The following is an 18,701-nucleotide window of genomic DNA, read 5'->3' as shown; positions in this document are numbered from 1 at the left end:
TTACAACTCAGGAGAGGGGTCTCTTTTCAGTGTTATGGATGATTGGTGAGAACATGGAAACCCTCTTAACTAAACCAGTGCCCTCTGTGGCCTCTCATTGAGCCTGTCCTCTCCTGTGACCTGGTTTGAGCTCCACAGGGCACCGGAAGGAGACCAGGGCGTGGGTAATTGTCCCCTGGCATCAGGCCATCAGAGAAGGCTGTTGACTGCCTATCAGCTGGGGTCTCTGGCTGCCTTCCAGAAGATCCCAAGGCCCTGGGAACATGTAAAGCAATGACCAGATACTGCCCATGTGCGTGGAGCCCCAGAACCACCATCCTGAGCCTTAAAGGACAGTTTTACAGAACTCCATATGAATAACCACAAATTAGCAAGTACCTTCTATTCCTTCCTTCACAGAAAGCCATTTAACCCATGTCCCTGACACTGAGATGCTCTCTCTCTTTTCCGTTACTCTATTTTATAACTTTTTGAGTATATACAGTATTATTTTTAATATGTTTGGGATTATCAAAAGTAAAATGACATTTCTCCTTTATATATGATGTTAAAATTTTTTTTTGTCATGCATGGATTAAAAAAAAAACTTGGAGGAAATAATAGTAAAGTGCTAACAAGTCTGTGGGTGATGCGATTATGGGTTATTTTTATTTTCTTTTCTATTCTCAGTAAGCATGTTCTGCTCTTGTAATATGAAAGGAAGAGGAATTGGTTTGTATGTGTGGGTGTTTTTTAAAATTTTTAATTTTAAAATTTTGAGATCAGTTGTCTCCTTCAGTGTGGTACTGACAACTTTTATTTCAAGTAGGTATGATGTTTTTGTTTGTACTTCATTTTACTCCTGGGAGAATTCCTCCATGGCAGATTTGTCCAGCTGGGACGGAGGTAGATTAATGACCAAAAGTACAGACCCAGCCAGCTTCTCATCTGAGAGCTGAATGGAAAGAGCTTTGGACTGGGAATCTCAAGGGTGAGTTCAAGTTCTGATGCCACCAAACATGGAGGGCCTCAGCCTCCTTGTGTACAAGTAGTCTACTACCCCTTCCAGGACTAAGCTTCAGTGAATCTTTAGTGCCTTCTGGGAGTCAGTGGGGAAATAGGGCAACCATTAGCCTACAGCTGACTTTGTTAGATTATAGCGATTTAATTACCTGGGAATTTGGTGGTTCAAATTAAGTATGAGAGTAGCTCTTCTTACTGCTGAGTAAAGGAAGTAAACTCCGGTGGTGGCCCTCTGGCAGGGTTTCCTGGAGTTGGTATTTGAAGTGATATTTTTAAGGTCGTGAGGGACATGGATGGATATGGACGAGGGAGGACAGCCTAGGACTTGTGGGTAAAAGTGTAGCGGTGGCAGCAAGCCCATCACGTGTGGATGATGGATGGGAGACAGAAAGGCAAAACCCCAGGGAGGAAGCCTGAAATGTCCCTGGCTGGAGGGAAGCCCAAGGGCTTGGGGGTCCATCTTCTCATTCATGGTGCCCTGGTAGCCACCCAACGGCAGTCTCCATATATCCTGTGACAGTTACCTAATAAATTCTGTTTTCCTTTAATTTAGCTGTAAGTTTAAAGTAAATATTGATATTTTCTAAGATATAAAACCAGTCACTCATCACAATGCATTTCAACGAAACTAAACAGTTTGGTGCCCTAGACTTACAGAAGTTTCTCTAATTGGATAAAAAAATGAGGTCTGCACTTTTTCATTTGCCTGATTAATTACTGCTCTGAAACCCTTGAAAACAGACATGGTCTGTAAGTGGTATCTGTTATTTAATCGAGGACAGATGTTTTCAGAAACCTTTTAAATAGGCCTGGAGAGTTACCGACTCTTAAGCGAAGTGAATCATTGAACTGTATGTTTTAAGTCTGTAACATGCCAGCAAAAAGCAATTTTTACTAATTGTTCAAGTTATGGTCACTCTGACTGTGGTTTGTACTAAATCCAACAGCATCAAGAAGCAGCGCAAAGATAATGATAGAAAATGGCATCACCATCCACCCAGGGGTCTAGGCTAAAAATCTAGCCGTTGCCCACAACTTTCTCCTACCTGCACTTCCCTCCCTGTCCCTGCTGTGTCCAAGCTCTCTTGTCAAGTTCATCCCCTAAGCATCTCTCCAGGGATTTCCTTTAGTCTATTCCTACTACTACTACTTAAGTTAAGGCAACAGTATCAATGGGGTTTGATAGGAGAATAAGCTCACCTCATATGGTCTGAATAAAGACTTTAATGGGGAGACCATCTCTGGGTGTGTGGTCAGGGCTAAGGACACAAACGAGGGAGAGAGGTACCCAGGGAGCAGGAATGTTGGATGCCATTACCACTCTTAGGCCAAGGGGCCATGGGAGGACACTGTGTCCCCAAAGCCCGGTGAGAGCCCCGAGGGTCGAGGAGTGGGTTAGCTGAGGTGATGCATCACCAGAGCCGGGGAGGCGGTAAGTACTCCCACCCTCTTCTCTTCCTCTTCTCCTGTCTCCTCTTGGCACCTCCTACTGGCCAAACCCAACTGAAACCCTGTGCTGAGGGAGCCCCTGAGATGCAGTTTTCAGGGTCAGCCTCCCTGAGCACAAAGTCAAGGCTAGAAATGCTTTTGCCAGTGATTCTCTCAGAATTTTTTTCTGAGTTTTACAGATAAACACAAACAAGCAGAAAACAAAGAAGTGGCAGGGAAGCACATTTTTGTCATAGAGAGAGGAGATAAAGGAATGAATTTTCTTGATTGACTAAATAAAAGAAGACTGTTGAAGATATGGTCAAGAAGACCAACTAAGATTTTATTCCATACATATTTCCCCATGCATAGTTTTAGGGATTTAAGCAATTCAAGGTTTGGACCAAAATATATATTTAATAGAACAATTTATAGCAAATATCTTGGTGGCAGTGTATTGAAATGGATATGTTAATTTCCCCAAATCTTTCTAAGTATGTCAGATTAAACAAGGTGTCCTTCATTGAAAGCATTTGTATGTTTAGTATAATTTGTATAATTAGTGGTTAACATGCAAGTCCTAAGAAAGTCTTTTTAGAGTATGTCATAACCACTGAGAAAGTGAATGACTAATGTTTGGGTACCATCTTTACGCAAATCTGATGGTTTCTAATTCTTTGCATTTAAGAAAATTATAATAGAGTTTAATTGGGTTTTCAATTGATAGAACTTTTAAATTTAGCTTTGATAATGGCTTACTCTGTGATCTTAGCATTTACTTCAGAAGAAGTTCAAAGAATTGAATGACATGGCTCTAACCAAATTCCTTCCATTCACATTAAGGTACGTTTAAGGGCACCATTTCTCAGCACATATGTCTGTTATAAACAAAGAAGAAATAAAATGAATAAAATTGAGAAAAAACTTTATGAATTTTTTAAAATGTATTTTATTCTAGTCCACCCATGTGTCAAAATTCATTTGGGACATCTTCTCTGTATCTGTCTGTCTGTCTCCATAGTTGCCGTTAATTTGGGCATATCAGGCTGCGTGTGGGACCGTGCCCTTAAGTTTTTTAGGAACCTGATTGTCCAGCCAAAAGGATCTCATCCTAGACCAGGGCTACTCAAAGATGCAACATCAACGTCATCTGGAGCCTGTCCAAAATACAAGTTCTTAAGCTCCTCCCCAGATCTGCTGACTCAGAATCTCCAGGGGTGGTGCCCAGGTGTCCATGTTAACAGGCCTTCTAGGTGACTCTGGAGCATGCTGAAGTTTGTGAGCACTATACCATATAAGGATGCCACCTTCTTTCTTTTAGAGTTTGGTCATTACCCTGAGGACGTGGCTTAACTGGCAGTGCCCAGGATTGGTCTTTGTTTCCAAGATGTATCTTGATGACCATATCCTTTTTATTTTTTTTGAATTTAATTTTATTTATTTTTTTATACAACAGGTTCTTATTAGTCATCCATTTTATACACATCACTGTATACATGTCAATCCCAATCTCCCAATTCATCACACCACCACCACCACCCCCCGCCACTTTCCCCCGTTAGTGTCCATACGTTTGTTCTCTACATCTGTGTTGATGACCATATCCTTGACTTGATCTTTGTTTCCAGGCTGTATGATACTTGAGAATCTTTAACTGGCTGGAAAGTCTGGCAATGAAAAACAGTTTTATTTTCCACCCAGGTAATTCTGAGCTCTCTACAAGCCCTCTAAATTCTGCTTGCAATCTCACCAGTTCTTCTCTGAGCAGTACCGTGTCATATACAGCTGAAAGCAACCAACTACTGGTTGTAATCTTCTGCCTGGCAGTCTCCTTGCCCAAGTCTCAAGTTCATTAGATACATTTTCTAAGTTAACTTAGGTGACAGTTTTACCAGATGTTTTGTCATTGCATAATATAGGTGACACTTTCCTAGCCTTTATAACTGTTTCCTTGCTTTTTTTTTCAGCCTCTATCTGTCTTCTAAGCCCAAAGCTAATACCATGTATTTTAGGATTTTATTGAGGCACCAATGTCTGCAAGGGTTTGATACTACTGCATAACAAACCACTCCAAACTTAGTGCTAAAACAATAATATTTATTATTGCTCACATGTCTGTGGGTTTACTGGGCTTCAGCTGATGGGCTCAGCTCCACGTGTCTCACATCTTCCTTGGACCAGTGAGCCCCTGGTCCCCATTCTTTTCATCAAAATGGTAGATGTGCAAGAAGGCAAGTGGGAATATGTGACACTTCTTAAGTCCTAGGCTCAGAACTAGCACACCATCACTTCTGCCCACCTGCTGCTGACCAAAGCAAGTCACATGGTCAAGCCTGAAGCCAAGGGACACCCATGATGAAACCATGACAACAGTCTGGATACAGGGAGGGGTAAAGAATTAAGGACAATACTTCCATCTGGCATCGCTTCCAGCATAAAAATAGGAATCTCTCCTATGTGCTGGCAAAACTCTTAAAATTTTCCTCCCAGAGCATTTGTCATTGTTTTTTGTTTCTTTCTCTCACCAATTAGACTGAATTTCAGAAGAGCAGGGTCACGTCACCATTGTGCCTCCAGAGCCCAGACAGTGCCGGCACACAGTAGATGCTCAATAAATATTTATGGGCCAAGCAAATGGCTAGATACAGGAATGAGTGCTTTCTTAAAGGGCAGCTTGCCAAGTTAGAGCTATAGAGACTAGGAATTAAGTCCTGATTTGGAACATTGTCTAGACAGTTAATTTGAACCTTAGAGATTTTCATTGGTATGTCTTCTTAGGAAAATAAAAGCTTACCTTTGCATTTGAACTTCATAGGAGCAAAGTGATGCTTAGCATTTGGAAGACACCATAAACTGAAAAAGAGTAATAAAAGAAAAAAAAAATGGACCAAAGAGAAATTGTTGAAAGGGACGAGCTGATGAAATACCTGTGTGGGTTTTCATGCTACTTTCTCCCTTTTTCTCAAACTTTTTCTTTCAAAAAGGATGAGTGAGGGAGCTCTAAGTAGCTGTCCCAGGGGTGCCCAGCCTGTCACTGCCTGTGTTTTGTAATCTGAGCCAAGAATACATCGGGGAGGGGGATGGTGGTGTAGTAAAACCTCCCTGTGAAATCTTGTTGGCAAGCTGTGTAACAGCGTCGGTGGGCCACGTGGGACAGTGTGATGTCTGCCAAACCTGTCCACACCACCCTTCCCTCTGCGCTCACAGCTTGGCTGTCACCGCCAATAACAGCGGCAATATTTCTCCCCTTCGTAACCCGCTCTTGTCTGTTCTGCTCTTTCAGAATTTTATTGTTACAAACATATTGCAGTGCTTGGGGCTGAAAGGAGAGAGAAATATTTAAATTCCACTTGACTCTAAGATCCATGCAAATCAGATGACTCCCTCTAGCTAGACAGTCTAAGCCTTCTCTGCTTTTCAATACAAGCCCTTTCCTTTGGTTAAGTGTCACGATTTTGTTCCTGCTGTGCCTGGCCTTTCCTCCGAGGTTCAACAGAACTCACCCCATCCAGCCTTCACGTGGGGAAACATCATACAGAGCACAGGTGAAGGGATGATCCTGGCATGGATTCAGATGCCAGCTCTGCTGTTTACCAGCTGTGTTACTTGAGGGGAGTTATTTAACCTCTCTGAGCTCCATTTTTTTCAGTTGTGAATGAGAAAAGCAGAGGATTGTTGTGGGCGTTAGATATCGCATAATATTTAGCATAGAACGTTCTCAGTGAGCAACTTTTTAAAAAAGGGACTTGTTCAAGGGTTCTGCCTTCTCCTTCCTCAAACTTCTCAGGCAGAATTTGCCATCTTCGGGGACTTCCCTGGTGGCGCAGTGGTTAAGAATCCACCTGCCAATGCAGGGAACGCGGGTTTGAGCCCTGGTCCGGGAAGATCCCACACGCCGCGGAGCAACTAAGCCCGTGTGCCACAACTACTGAGCCCATGAGCCACAACTACTGAAGCCCACGGGCTGCAACTACTGAAGCCTGAGTGCCTAGAGCCCATGCTCTGCAACAAGAGAAGCCACTGCAATGAGAAGCCTGCGCACTGCAACGAAGAGTAGCCCCTCTCACCACAACTAGAGAAAGCCTGTGCGCAGCAGCGAAGAACCAACGCAGCCAAAAATAAATAAATTAGTAAATTAATAAAAAATAAAAAGAAGACCTTGAGTGTGCTGTCGGTGGGGATGTGAAATTGTGCAAGCACTGTGGAGACCAGTACAGTGGTTCCTCCAAAATTAAACGTAGAATTGCCATATGGGGACTTCCCCGGCGGTCCAGTGGTTAAGACTCCGCGATTCCAACGCAGGGGGCACAGGTTCAATCCCTGTTCTGGGAACTAAGATCCCACATGCCCTGCGGTGTGGCCAAAAAAAATAAGTAAGTAAATAAATAAATAAAAATAGCTGCAATATAAAAATCTACATTAAAAAAAAAAGAATTGCCATATGATCCAGCAATTCCACTTCCGGATATACACCCAAAAGAATGGAAAGCAGGGGCTCTAACAGATATTTGTACACTCATGTTCATAGCAACATTATTCACAACAGCCAAAAGGCGGAAACAACCCACATATCTATCAGCGACTGAGTGGGTAAACATAATATGTTATGTACATACAATGGAATATCATTCAGCCTAAAAAAAAAAAAAGAAATTCTGACACATGCTACAACATGGATGAACCCTGAGGATATTACGCTAAGTGAAATAAGCCAGTGACAAAGAGACAAACATCGTACGATTCCACTTATAGGAGATATTAGAGCAGTCAAACTCGTGGAGACCTAAAGCAGGCTAGAGGTTGCCAGGGGCTGGGAGGAGGGGAAATGGAGGGTTATTATCTAATGCCCAGAATTTCAGCTGCAGAAGATGAAGAGAGTTCTGGAGCTGGGAGTGGTGGCTGTACGACAATGTGAAGGTACTTGATGCCACAGAGCTGTCCGCATAAAAATGGTACAATGCTAAATTATGTGCTGTGTGTATTTTGCCACATTTAACAACAGCCAGAAAGAAAAGGAGAGTGCTGGAAGATGTCCCTTTACACCTAGGGGTTACGGGTTACTCTGCCCTCCTCTTTCCCTGTGCTCAGAGGGCTGCTCAGAGGGCAGGGATGAGCCTGGAGTCACACCTGAGAAGATTCAGTTAGCGCCCTGGTGGTCGGTGGGCTTGGTGTCACACTCGGCCTCAGGGCCTAGGCTCATCCACGAGCAGGAATGGTTCTCTCTTCTGTCCGGATCTCAGTGCACTTGGAACCAGTACAGGACCTGCAGGCGCCAGGTTCCACAGTGGAGTCAAGAGGGCTGGGGTGGGAGGGGGATGAGAAGCTGTTAAGCCAAGGCAGTGACCTTTCCCTGCGCGAGTGTGGAAACGCTCATTTTCCACCCAAACGTGGAAGCAGAGCTCTCCCCCAGGTCGTCAGGACCCTGCCCTGGAGAAGGCCCGTCGGCGAGAAAACAGCAGATGTGCTGAGGAAGGAGGCCAGGCTCCTGGAGAAGGTTGTACCCTCACTCAGCCTTCCTCAGGGCTGCACGCGGGGGCCCAGAACCTACCGCATCTCTCAGGTGGGCCCTGAAACCAGGGCTTCAAAGGCTGCCGGGCTTTGAGTCTCCTCAATTTTTCCTCAAGATAAGATGGGCTTTGTGGGGCTTAGCATGAGCGGGTGCTTGGGGTGAACTGACCCCTTGGAAGAGACCAGCAGGGCTGAGATTTGCATCACCTGCTTGGTCCATGGCGAAGGTGGGCTTCACCTGGGCTGCATTTCAGGAGGCCTGAGAAGGTTGGCCTACAGCCTCTGCTTCTGTGGGTGCCAAGTTCTAGACTTGCCCTTTAGGACTCTCTAGGACCGAAGAGAGTTCTTGACAATAGATTGACAGACTCTGGGAAGAAAAGATACACTGCTGCAGCGGCTTGCCCCGGATTCATGCATATTTTATTTAACCAGCACTTCCCTAGCACTCCCCAAGTGCTTTATGAATGTTAACTTTTATAATCCTCCTATCAACCTTATGAGGGATCTGTCCCATTGTACAGATGAGGAAGCTGAGGCACAGAGAGGTTAAGTAACTTGTTGAAGGTGACCCAGCTTGTAAGAAGTGTTGCCAGGTAAACCTGATGTCAAATTTATTCTCCTAGCCACCATGCTCTACTGCCCTTCCCTTTGGACAACCAGCTATAACACGGGGGAAGGAAGACTTGGAAAGTCCGGCAGAAGTCCTTCTGTGGCTCTGTCTTTAAGAGCTGCAACATTTGGTTCCCTCTGACACGTCCACTGGGCTTTACAAAAGCAGCCACAGCTTCAGCGCTGAAGGCTTACTTTTCTGAGGCTCAACACACTCTAAGTCCTCCTTCTGAGAAAAACGGAGCCAGCACATTCTGCTTTGGTCGGCCTTTGGTGGAGCAAACAGCTCAGCATCTCGGGGCTGGAGGACTGTACTGTGGGGTTGAATGGTGCGGAGGCTAGCACAAGCCTGGCACTCAACCCCCAGGTGGCAAATACCTGATTAATGCTCATTAGAGAGACTGACTGCTAAAGGGAGACCTCAGTTTCTTGCAGGAGCCGAATGATGTGATAAGAAGAACAAAGTTTGGAGATAGAGGCCCAGCTGTGTGACCTTGGGTAAGTCACCCTATCTCGGTAAGCCTAGTTTTCTTGTCACAGAGTGGAGTCAACAGGTGTGTCTGAACAGATTGAACGAGGTAATATATGGCTGATCTGATGGTCCGACAGCCAAATGGGAGAGGTGATGTTCCCAGAGGACGTACCATAAGAAGACTGGGAATCTGGAGGTGCGCTCTGGGACGGGAACATTCCCATAAGAGCAGAAGCTGAGTTCGCTGGCTGGGTGGTGCAGTTGAATGAGAGAGGAGGGACTTGGGAGCCAGCCACTTCTGGGTTCAACTCCTAGCTCTCTGCCAGTTGCTAACTGTGTGACCTTGGAAAAATATCTAAACTTTCTAAATTCAGTTTTCTCACTAATAAAATTGGCATGTTAATACACACCTCTCAGGGCTGTCAATTTTTATGAAATAATGAACGTAGAGGGTGTTGAAAGTGCTAATTTTCTTAGACCCTATAGTCTATAGCTTCATGTAAAATAACAGTAATAATATCATCTCTGAATGTTTAGAGCAGAAAAGCACCTATCGCAGTGTTCATTGTACCTATCGTGGCTATTATTTTTAGCCATAAACCTTGTTGAACCACTTATAATTGCAGAAGGAGGGAGGGGGATCACACGCAATGACTGGATCTCATCAGGGGCCACTCTAGCAACCAAACACTGGGGGAATTTTTCCAGTTTCCCTCTTGTCAAAGTCATTCCTATGTGTTGATGGCATACGCTTAACCTTTGTATAAGGACTTGGAGACCCAGGTTTTGGGGAGGACAGAGCCAAGCATGTCTCTCTTTCCTTCTCTCCTATCTTTTCCTCTATAAAATCACTACTTGACAACATCTTCTAGTTTTGACCCCAAAGTGGGGCACTTCTGTTCCAATAATACAAGAATCTCTAGTGGGTCCATGAATGGGTTTGAAACGAGGTGCATGGACCCCTGAAACTGGTTTACATTTCTCTAGTTAGAGGATCTACAGCGTTCGTGAGGCTCCGTGACACCCCTTCCCTGACAAAGTATAAAAACACTGTTCTGAAGGAAGATGGATGCAGAAATGCTACCCTATTTGGGACCTAAACACAATTTATTTCTGCAAAAGGATGGGAGGCAGATTTCATAGGAACATTTCCCACTCTCTTTAACACAGAAGTTGTAGCAGTAAGAAAGATCAAAATCTTTTGTGCAGTGTCTTTCCCCCCTAGTATTTAGTTTTGCCCTCAGGGGAGGAAGTCCTGTGTCTCTGGCCCAGAGTACCCCCATCTCAGGACCTGCCCACAGGCCAGGTAAACTTGCCTTTTCTAGGAGATCTTTGTCCTTGTAACCCTTAACTCGGTGATGAATGTTGTCATTAAAAGTCCACAGCCGAGCAGAAGCCCTCCTGGTCTCTGAGTTATTGAGTCCTTCTGCCTCTGTGAGACGGTTACTGGTTAGGTGGCTCTGGGTGACCCTGTGAACTTCCCGTACTACCGCAAACAGCCTTGCCCAACACATGTGAGCTCCAGATGCCAGAAATCTAGTTGCGTCATTTAAAGAGATTTCTTCTTATTCAGCTTCCAAAGGGTCCTAATTTGTGGCTTTTTAAAGCAGTTGGGCCCCAAACAAGCACTGCAGACTGATTGGCTCGCTTTGGCATTTGTTTCCCATAAATCCAGCCCAGCTTGAGGTGAACCTCAACTTGGACTGGAAAGAGAAGTTGTTTAGTTATGCTGCGTTGTAGGCACTACATTGGGCCATATTGTCACTTTTCTTTGGTAATGTAAACAAGCCCACAGACTGCTCAGCTTTTGTCAGTGACTGTAATCGGTCAAGTCTGCTTGCTGAGCTATAACTCAGAAGGAAAAAGTCCGATAACTTAGTCGGAGCTTCACCTTTCATGAGCCATCAGTTCATACATCACCCATGACATAAAAAGGGCCTCATTCCCACAGAGTTAGCCCCAGAAGGTTTTTCCTGGTGTTACAGTCTTAAAAATAGCGTCTGTGCTTAGGACATTATTCTCCAAAATTTTACACGAGCGCCAATGACGCTACTAAATCAGCCTTGCAGGATAATTCCTCAGGCCTCCTTCTGTTTATTTAGGCCAGAGGGAATATTCAGGGAAGTAATATTTTGCAGGTCAATGTTTTATTGTTCGAGCCAGCCTACAATATGTACTACACCTTGAACACCAGTCAACAGGGGCTCTGAGGGTATAGGTTTGTCTGCCTGTCTTTTAGAACATTAGTCATTCACCACGTATTTATTGAACATCTACTCTGTGCCAGGCACAGCATCAGGCACTGTGCTAAGGCAGAGACAAGGGTGGGCAGGCTCTTGGGCTTGTATTTGTATGGAGAGGATGGACCAAGTAAACCGAACAATTATGGATAGATAGTAGAACTATGGAGGAACCAACTAGGGTGATGTAATAAGGAATAATGAAGATGGGGAATGTCAAGGAAAGTGTCTCTGTCACAAGACATCTCAGCTGACCCTGAAGGATGAGAAGGGGCCAGTTGAGCCAGAGGGGAGAAGTCAGCCAGCAAGGGACCCTTTATTGGAAACCTGAATTTTTTTTTTTTTAAGATTTATTTATTGATTCATTCATTGATTGATTGCTATGTTAGGTCTTCGTTTCTGTGCGAGGGCTTTCTCTAGTTGCGGCAGGTGGGGGCCACTCTTCATCGCGGTGCGCGGGCCTCTCATTATCGCGGCCTCTCTTGTTGCAGAGCACAGGCTCCAGACGCGCAGGCTCAGCAATTGTGGCTCACGGGCCTAGTTGCTCCGCGGCATGTGGGATCTTCCCAGACCAGGGCTCGAACCCGTGTCCCCCGCATTAGCAGGCAGATTCTCAACCACTGCGCCACCAGGGAAGCCCCGGAAACCTGAATTTTTGTCTCGCTTAAAATATTGCTTGAAACTAGCTAGTTGTGATATTTGGAGATTCAAAGCATTATCCTGAGTAACTGAGCAGTTTTAGAGAAGAATCCCCTTCTGCAGACCCCCTGCTGGAGCCTGGGGGGTGCTTTGCCCGCAGGAAGGGTGCACCTAGGTCACCCCCTGCCTAGTTCACGGCAGCCCAGGGAGAACACCAAGAACGAACTTTGTTGACCCACAGGCTCCCAGTGGAGAGATTACTTCCTGGTTGTAAACTAGTCACCAGGGGGAGTTGGTTTTCCTTCCAGAGGTCAGGCTTGCTGTTTAGTACCGAGATTCCCAATTGCGGAGAACTGGGACGTCCTAATGTCACTTGTTAGAGTTCCTGGTTACCTCATGCTCTGAAAGTGCTGTGAGGCTTGTGCTTGTTTTAAATATTTAACCGGATATAAAATTCACTTCACTTTGAGGATTTTTGAGAAACTGATGAAACCCCAATGGTTGCAAAACCATTTCTAAGAACTGAATAATGCAATGATTCATTTGGGACCTTAACAGCCAGAAAGAATAACTAGTTTCCTAAGATACTTATGTATCTCAGGAAGGGAGGCAATCTAATCATCCGAAATAAGGGAAACTGAAGAAAAAAGAAATCTGAGGCTTACATTTGGATAAACTATTTGGGTAAAACGGTGGGTGATTTGCCTTACCTTTGAGAAGTACAGACAGTTCCTGGGTTTATCAACACTACACGTGGGTAATTCCCAGAGCTGCTTCTCACAGCTGAAGACAGTGGTGACACTGGGGCCCCCATTTCCCCTTCCATGGACCTAGAGATGCGGAGACTTCTTCTCCCACTCCTTCGTGAAGCCAATCACAAGATTTCCTGGGAGAGGCTCAGTGAATTTTTTCACTTACTCACTGTTGTGGGTTGAATTGTGCCCCTTAAAAATGATATTGAATTTCTAAGCCCCATTACCTGTGAACATGACCTTATTTGGAAATTGGATCTTTGCAAATGATCAAGTTAAGATGACGTCATTAGGTTAGGCCCTAATCCAATGTCTTTATAAAAAGGGGAAATTTGGGCAGAGGGACAGCCATGCATAGAGGGACGACAATGTGAAGTTACAGGGAGTCTACAAGCCAAGCCATCTACAAGCCAAGGAACACCTGAGGCTACCAGAAGCTAGGAAAGAGGCATGAAACAGATTCTCCCTCACAACCCTCAGAAGAATCAACCCTGCTGACACCTTAACTTTGGACTTGCAGCCTCCAGAACTCTGAAACAATAAATTGCTGTTGTTTAAGCCACCCAGTACTGTGTTACGGCAGTCCTAGGAAAGTAACACACTTACCAAGCATTTTCTCAATAAATATAATGTAAACACATACTTGGGACAAGAAACTTCTTAGACCTGCCTTTACCTTAGGTTCAGAGGGTCCTAGAACTCAAAAGTCTTCGTCCTCACTGTCACCATAGTCATTATCACTATTTACTCTGTGCCAAGCTCTGTATTGAGTGCTTTACTTCTAGTATTTCATTTATTTCTGAAAAGGTAGATAACAATATATCCATTTTGCAAGATAGTAAACTGAGATCACCCATCTGATTAGTGATGGGACTTGAGTTTTAACTAATATACTAAGGGGGCCAAGACCTTGGCTTCTGGACCTCTGAAGGACTGAGAGCTATTTGTCATATTCCGTATGGTAAAGGAGTCTTAGGGGGTTGGCCCAAGAATCTAACCACCAACAATAAGATCAGATGTTTGGGAAAGTATATTCTGAGTTTCATATAACTAATGAATCTTTAAAACATGTTCATTAGTTCATTGTGGTTTTTTTATAGGTTGCCTGAGTCACTAAGTTGAAATGTTGCATTACCTATAACAATTATTCAGAATTTTGAAAAATATGCAAACGTATGCTCTATTTTTTTGCTAAATAATGGCAAAAGATTTAAAATATATTTTTTCTCCCTACTGGATGAAGCAAAGTGATAATGGGATTATTTGATTACAAATTAGCAGGATGGGAACTAAATTGAAGGGTGCAAGGTTTTAATTCATACAGCACTGACATTTACAAATTAAAAATAGGAGTGGCAAGAGAGACTGTTCCCACGAAATCAAATAACCACACTTTTTGGATTGGTGAAGATGGCCCTCTTCACTCCCTTTTCTCTCCATAAACATTTTATACAGAATAAGGAGTATAATCATCATTAATTAATGTACAGAATAAGTTTTTTCTAAAAACTTAAGAAACCCCATAATTAGAATTACCTAAGAAAAATTTAATCATAAAGTTGGTATATACAATGATTAGTTATAAAAGATACCTGATAGATAGTTAAGAAATGATTTTCTAATTTTCTTGGTCAACACATTTTGGGAGATACTGTATTAATCAGATCTTAATGGTATGCAAGCCTAAGAAGTTTAAGTCAAACTAACTTAAAAAAATGTGCATGGGGAGGAAGGAAGTGGGATTAATCAAGTCACCTAATTGAAAATTCTAGTGTAATCTCTGTTACTTAGTAAAGACAGATGTATGAACCTCCTAAATAACCAGTCTCACCTGCTGCTAATAAAAATGTGGTGTGAATGTAAATCTAAATTTCATAGTTCTCTGTACATTATCTTTGGATTTTAAGAGTTTGAAACCACCCAATGTCAGTGGAAGAATGGCAGCTTAAAGATAGACTGTCAATTTCATGTAATTTTTTTATTACCATAAATATGTTGGTTGCTTTTGAATGCCTAGGGAGGCATTTTTAATTTTGAAAAAATTTAAATTTGATGGTAAGTGTTATTTTATCTTTAAATTTTAGGAAGAATGGAAAATGGGTATCAAGTTAACTGAATAACTCTAGCACTTCCAAATAAAATATCCAGTATATCCCCAGATAGTGCTTGACCTTCATCATGTGCCTGAAAATGGCCAGCTTTTAGGAGAATGCCTCTTCTCTGTCTTACCTTTAATGTCCCATTAATGTGATATGAGTTTTATATGCATGTTCCTACATGCTGGGGCAAGACCTAACTTCCATGCTATAGATTGAAAGATGGGGAGGCATGAGTTAATAGGTAGATCTTGCTGTGTGAGGGGGGAAGAAATGCCTTTCTCACGTAAAGATATTTTCTTTTTTTAGAATCATGGAACTTAAAAAAGCCACATTCTAAAGACTCCATTTTGCAACTATTTTGCTCAGGGTTGATAAAAACTTTACTAGTTAGTGGGACACAGTGGGATGACATGGAAGAAGTGCAGGAATGGGAGCCAGGAAACACAACAGTCTTGGTTCTAATCTCCATTCTTCCATCACCTTGGAGGCTTTTCTAGAAGGGTGGTGATGCCATTCACCAGGGCAGAAAGCACAGGAGGAGGAGCAAGAGGGAATCATGCAATTCCACATCCACAACAGAGCTGCCCAAAGTTCCATCTCATCTCTACTTGTGCTTCCTTGATCATCACAGCACTGAGGTGTTTCAGCAGTCCTGTTAAGAGTAGTAGTAACAAGACTCTCTCACTCCTATATTATGCTCAGCCAATGGGTAACCAGAGGAAAGCTGCCATTGTTGAAAGTCTGACCAGTCCTTCAAAAATTACACACCCACGGATAATCACTCCAGGGCAAATGCCCATGCCTGGGTGGCTGTTGTGGATTTCAGTATAGGCTATTCAGAGGCCTCCACTCACCTAGGCTTTGGTGGGAACTCTGACATTCTGAGTGAGGCTTTCTGAACAGAAACCACATGGTATTTTCCAATAGTCTGGTCTCGGTAGGGCTGAGACCAGTCTATTGCTTTGCATCTTCCTGGTAATGAGGACAGGGATTCAGAGTTAAAATTCCTTTTCTCCAGGAAGTTCAACCATGCTTAGGAGATCTGTGTAGGCACGTACATATACATTAAAAAAGAATGTCACTCATCCTCCTTCACCATCAAGCATCCAAGTTCCCAGCGAAAAGGGTAAAGTTGTGGCCCCACCATTGGGGCCACCATTGGCCTAAAGTCCAGCAAAACTATCCTCTTACATTTGTTTTCTGCCCCAGAAATTCTTCACATTTGGCAAGTGTGACGCTGATGAGGAGGGAAATTAGGCTCTTTCAGGAGAAATGGCACATTTCACTGCAATGTGGTTACTCCAGTTTTCTCATCTAGCTGTGTACCCACATGCTCTGGCCTAAGCAAATCCTACAGCATTTTTTAGAGTTAATAATGACCGTAACATTGTAAAAGCTCAAGCTGGATTGACAGAGCAAAGGAAGAAATGTCAAAGTCTTCAACAGGACACAGGGTAGATGATTACTCTCATGATAATCATGTAACAAGGGGCATATGCAAAGACCAAGAATGTAACTGCTCATTGAAAAAATTACACAACTCTCTTATTTCTTCTCTCCAGACCATTGAATAAGATGGTGACCACAGCTGTATCTCGTGTGTGTGTGGTTTTTTTTTGTTGTTCATTTTCCTTTTCTTGTTCCATGGTCCTGTTCCATTTCTATAGAATTCTCAGGAAACAAAGTAGCAGGAGGAGATTATAGTTGGAATCACGTCCACAGGCAGAAGCTAGGAGTTTGAGCACAGACTACCACTTGTTAGCTGTGTGACTTTGAGCAAGTTATTTATCCCTGCAAAATGAGGATGATGGTATCAAACACCCCATGTGGTGGTTGTGAGTATCAAATGAGATTGTGTATGAGAAAGTGCCGTGTAAAACAGAAAGCAGTGAGCAAATACTACCTGCTACTCCTGGTCAACTTGCAATGGAATATGATTCTATGCACTTAACTCCCACGGGCTTTCTTGGTCCCTCCTTTAGGATCACTATCTTCTAGTAGCCACTGACAGGTGTGCCCAAGCATAGACATAATCTCATCATCACCTACCATAGAAATGGCAGGGAAGCACCCAGGCTCTCAAGAACACATTTGTAGTAACTTTTCTGGGCTTCCTATCAAGGTGAGAACTCACGTCAAAGACCTATGCTTGACAAAATTGTTTTTTCTCACTCTTTTCCAGTACCTAAAAAGGACCGTATAGTCCTAATTAGGCCTAGAGAGGCCCACAAAAGAAACGTGTTTCCAAGAGCTTTGGATTTATGAACTGAAAACTGTAAGCTACTGTGTATTTTAATATATTCAGAGAGACAATTAAGATAACTTTAGTTATGATTTTGGAAAACAGTCCGGGCAGCATTCAATGGAACATACAGCCTTTCTCTGTCAAAAACCAAACTGAAATGACATATCTGGAATCAACTCACTCTGTTAAAAGCAACCAACCGTCTGAAAACACTCAATGAATTGGAATAAAGTTGTACAAAGTTTTGTGATCCTCCAGAGAGGAACAAAAATTTGGAAGTAAGTTTAGCTGCCAAACTTCAGGAACAGACAATTCACAAATAAGGGAGTTAAATGGCCTACGGCGTGTGAAAAAAATGTTCAACCTCACTGAAGAAAGAAATGTCAGTTAAAGCAACAAAAATGCCATTGACAGAGATAAACACAATTTCCAGTACCCAGTGTCAGCCAGGTTCTATAAAAAACGGGCACTCTTGTACCCTATGGTTGGGAATGTAAATTAGTACAATCTCTTTGGATTATAATTTGGCAAGATCTAAAGTGAAACTTTAACTTCACAATTCTGCTTCAAGAATTTTGTTCTAAGGAATTTATCATAGATTTCTTAAAAATTATGAATAAAGGTGTTCACTGCTATCTTATTCATAATGAGGAAAACTGGAAAAACCTGAATGTTCAATAATAGGAGAACAGTAACATATACTGGGGTATAGACATCTGCTATGACGTGCATGTTCGTGTCTCTCCATTCCTGTGTTGAAAACCTAACCCCCAGTAGGATGGTATTGGGAGGTGGGGTCTTTGGGAGGTAATTAGGTCATGAGGGTGGAGCCTCCATGATATTAGTGCCCTTACAAGGAGAGGAAGAGGGTTAGCTCTTGTCTTTCCACCATGTGAGGATACAGGAGAAGACAGCAATCTGTGAACCAGGAAGGACTTCACCAGAACCCAACCATACCGGTATAGGTATCCTCTGCTTTTCAAAAGTTCACTTTACGCCACTTCACTTTTACAAAAGACCTACATTAGTACCTGTTTTTTGCTAACCAAAAGAAATCCTAACAGGCTTTTCACTTTTATGAAAAATATGAAGAAAGGTGATTGCTTCTTCGCTTTACGCCATTTTGGCTTATGAAAAGTTTTCATAGGAATGGTCTACTTTCTGACAGAGGGGGAATCTATATCCTGATCTTGGACTTCCAGCCTCTAGAACTGTGAGAAATAAGTTTGTTGTTTCAGTCATTCAGTCTATGGTATTCTATTATAGCAGCCCAAATGAACTAAAACACCATCCATATATAACGTGTTAGGCAGTCTTTAAATTTTATTATTTTGAAATTTGCTTAATGATGTGGGGAATATTGTTCTATAATGTTAATTATAATAAAGGAGGATGCAAAACTGCACACAGTGTGTAATGCCTATCTGGGAAATCTATGTATAGAAAAAAAGTGAAAGACACTATAAGAAAATTTTAACAATAGTTACCCCTGTTAGGTAAGGATATACAAGGCTTCTATTTTCTTTTAAAAATGTTTTTGTACTTTCCAAAATATAAGTAAGTAATATATATTAATATCTTAGCAATAAATAAAAATGTAGTATTAAAAAGAGTAAATATTTGGCATCCTCTCAAAACTTTCAGCTGAGACAGCTTGAGCGGCCAGTGGAGCCTCCACCTGCCCAGCAAGGAGGGTCAGCCTGACCT

The sequence above is a fragment of the Eschrichtius robustus genome, chromosome 4 (assembly GCF_028021215.1).
Source record: "Eschrichtius robustus isolate mEscRob2 chromosome 4, mEscRob2.pri, whole genome shotgun sequence".
Taxonomy (NCBI): Eukaryota; Metazoa; Chordata; class Mammalia; order Artiodactyla; family Eschrichtiidae; genus Eschrichtius; species Eschrichtius robustus.
Note: the sequence above shows the minus strand (reverse complement) of the source record.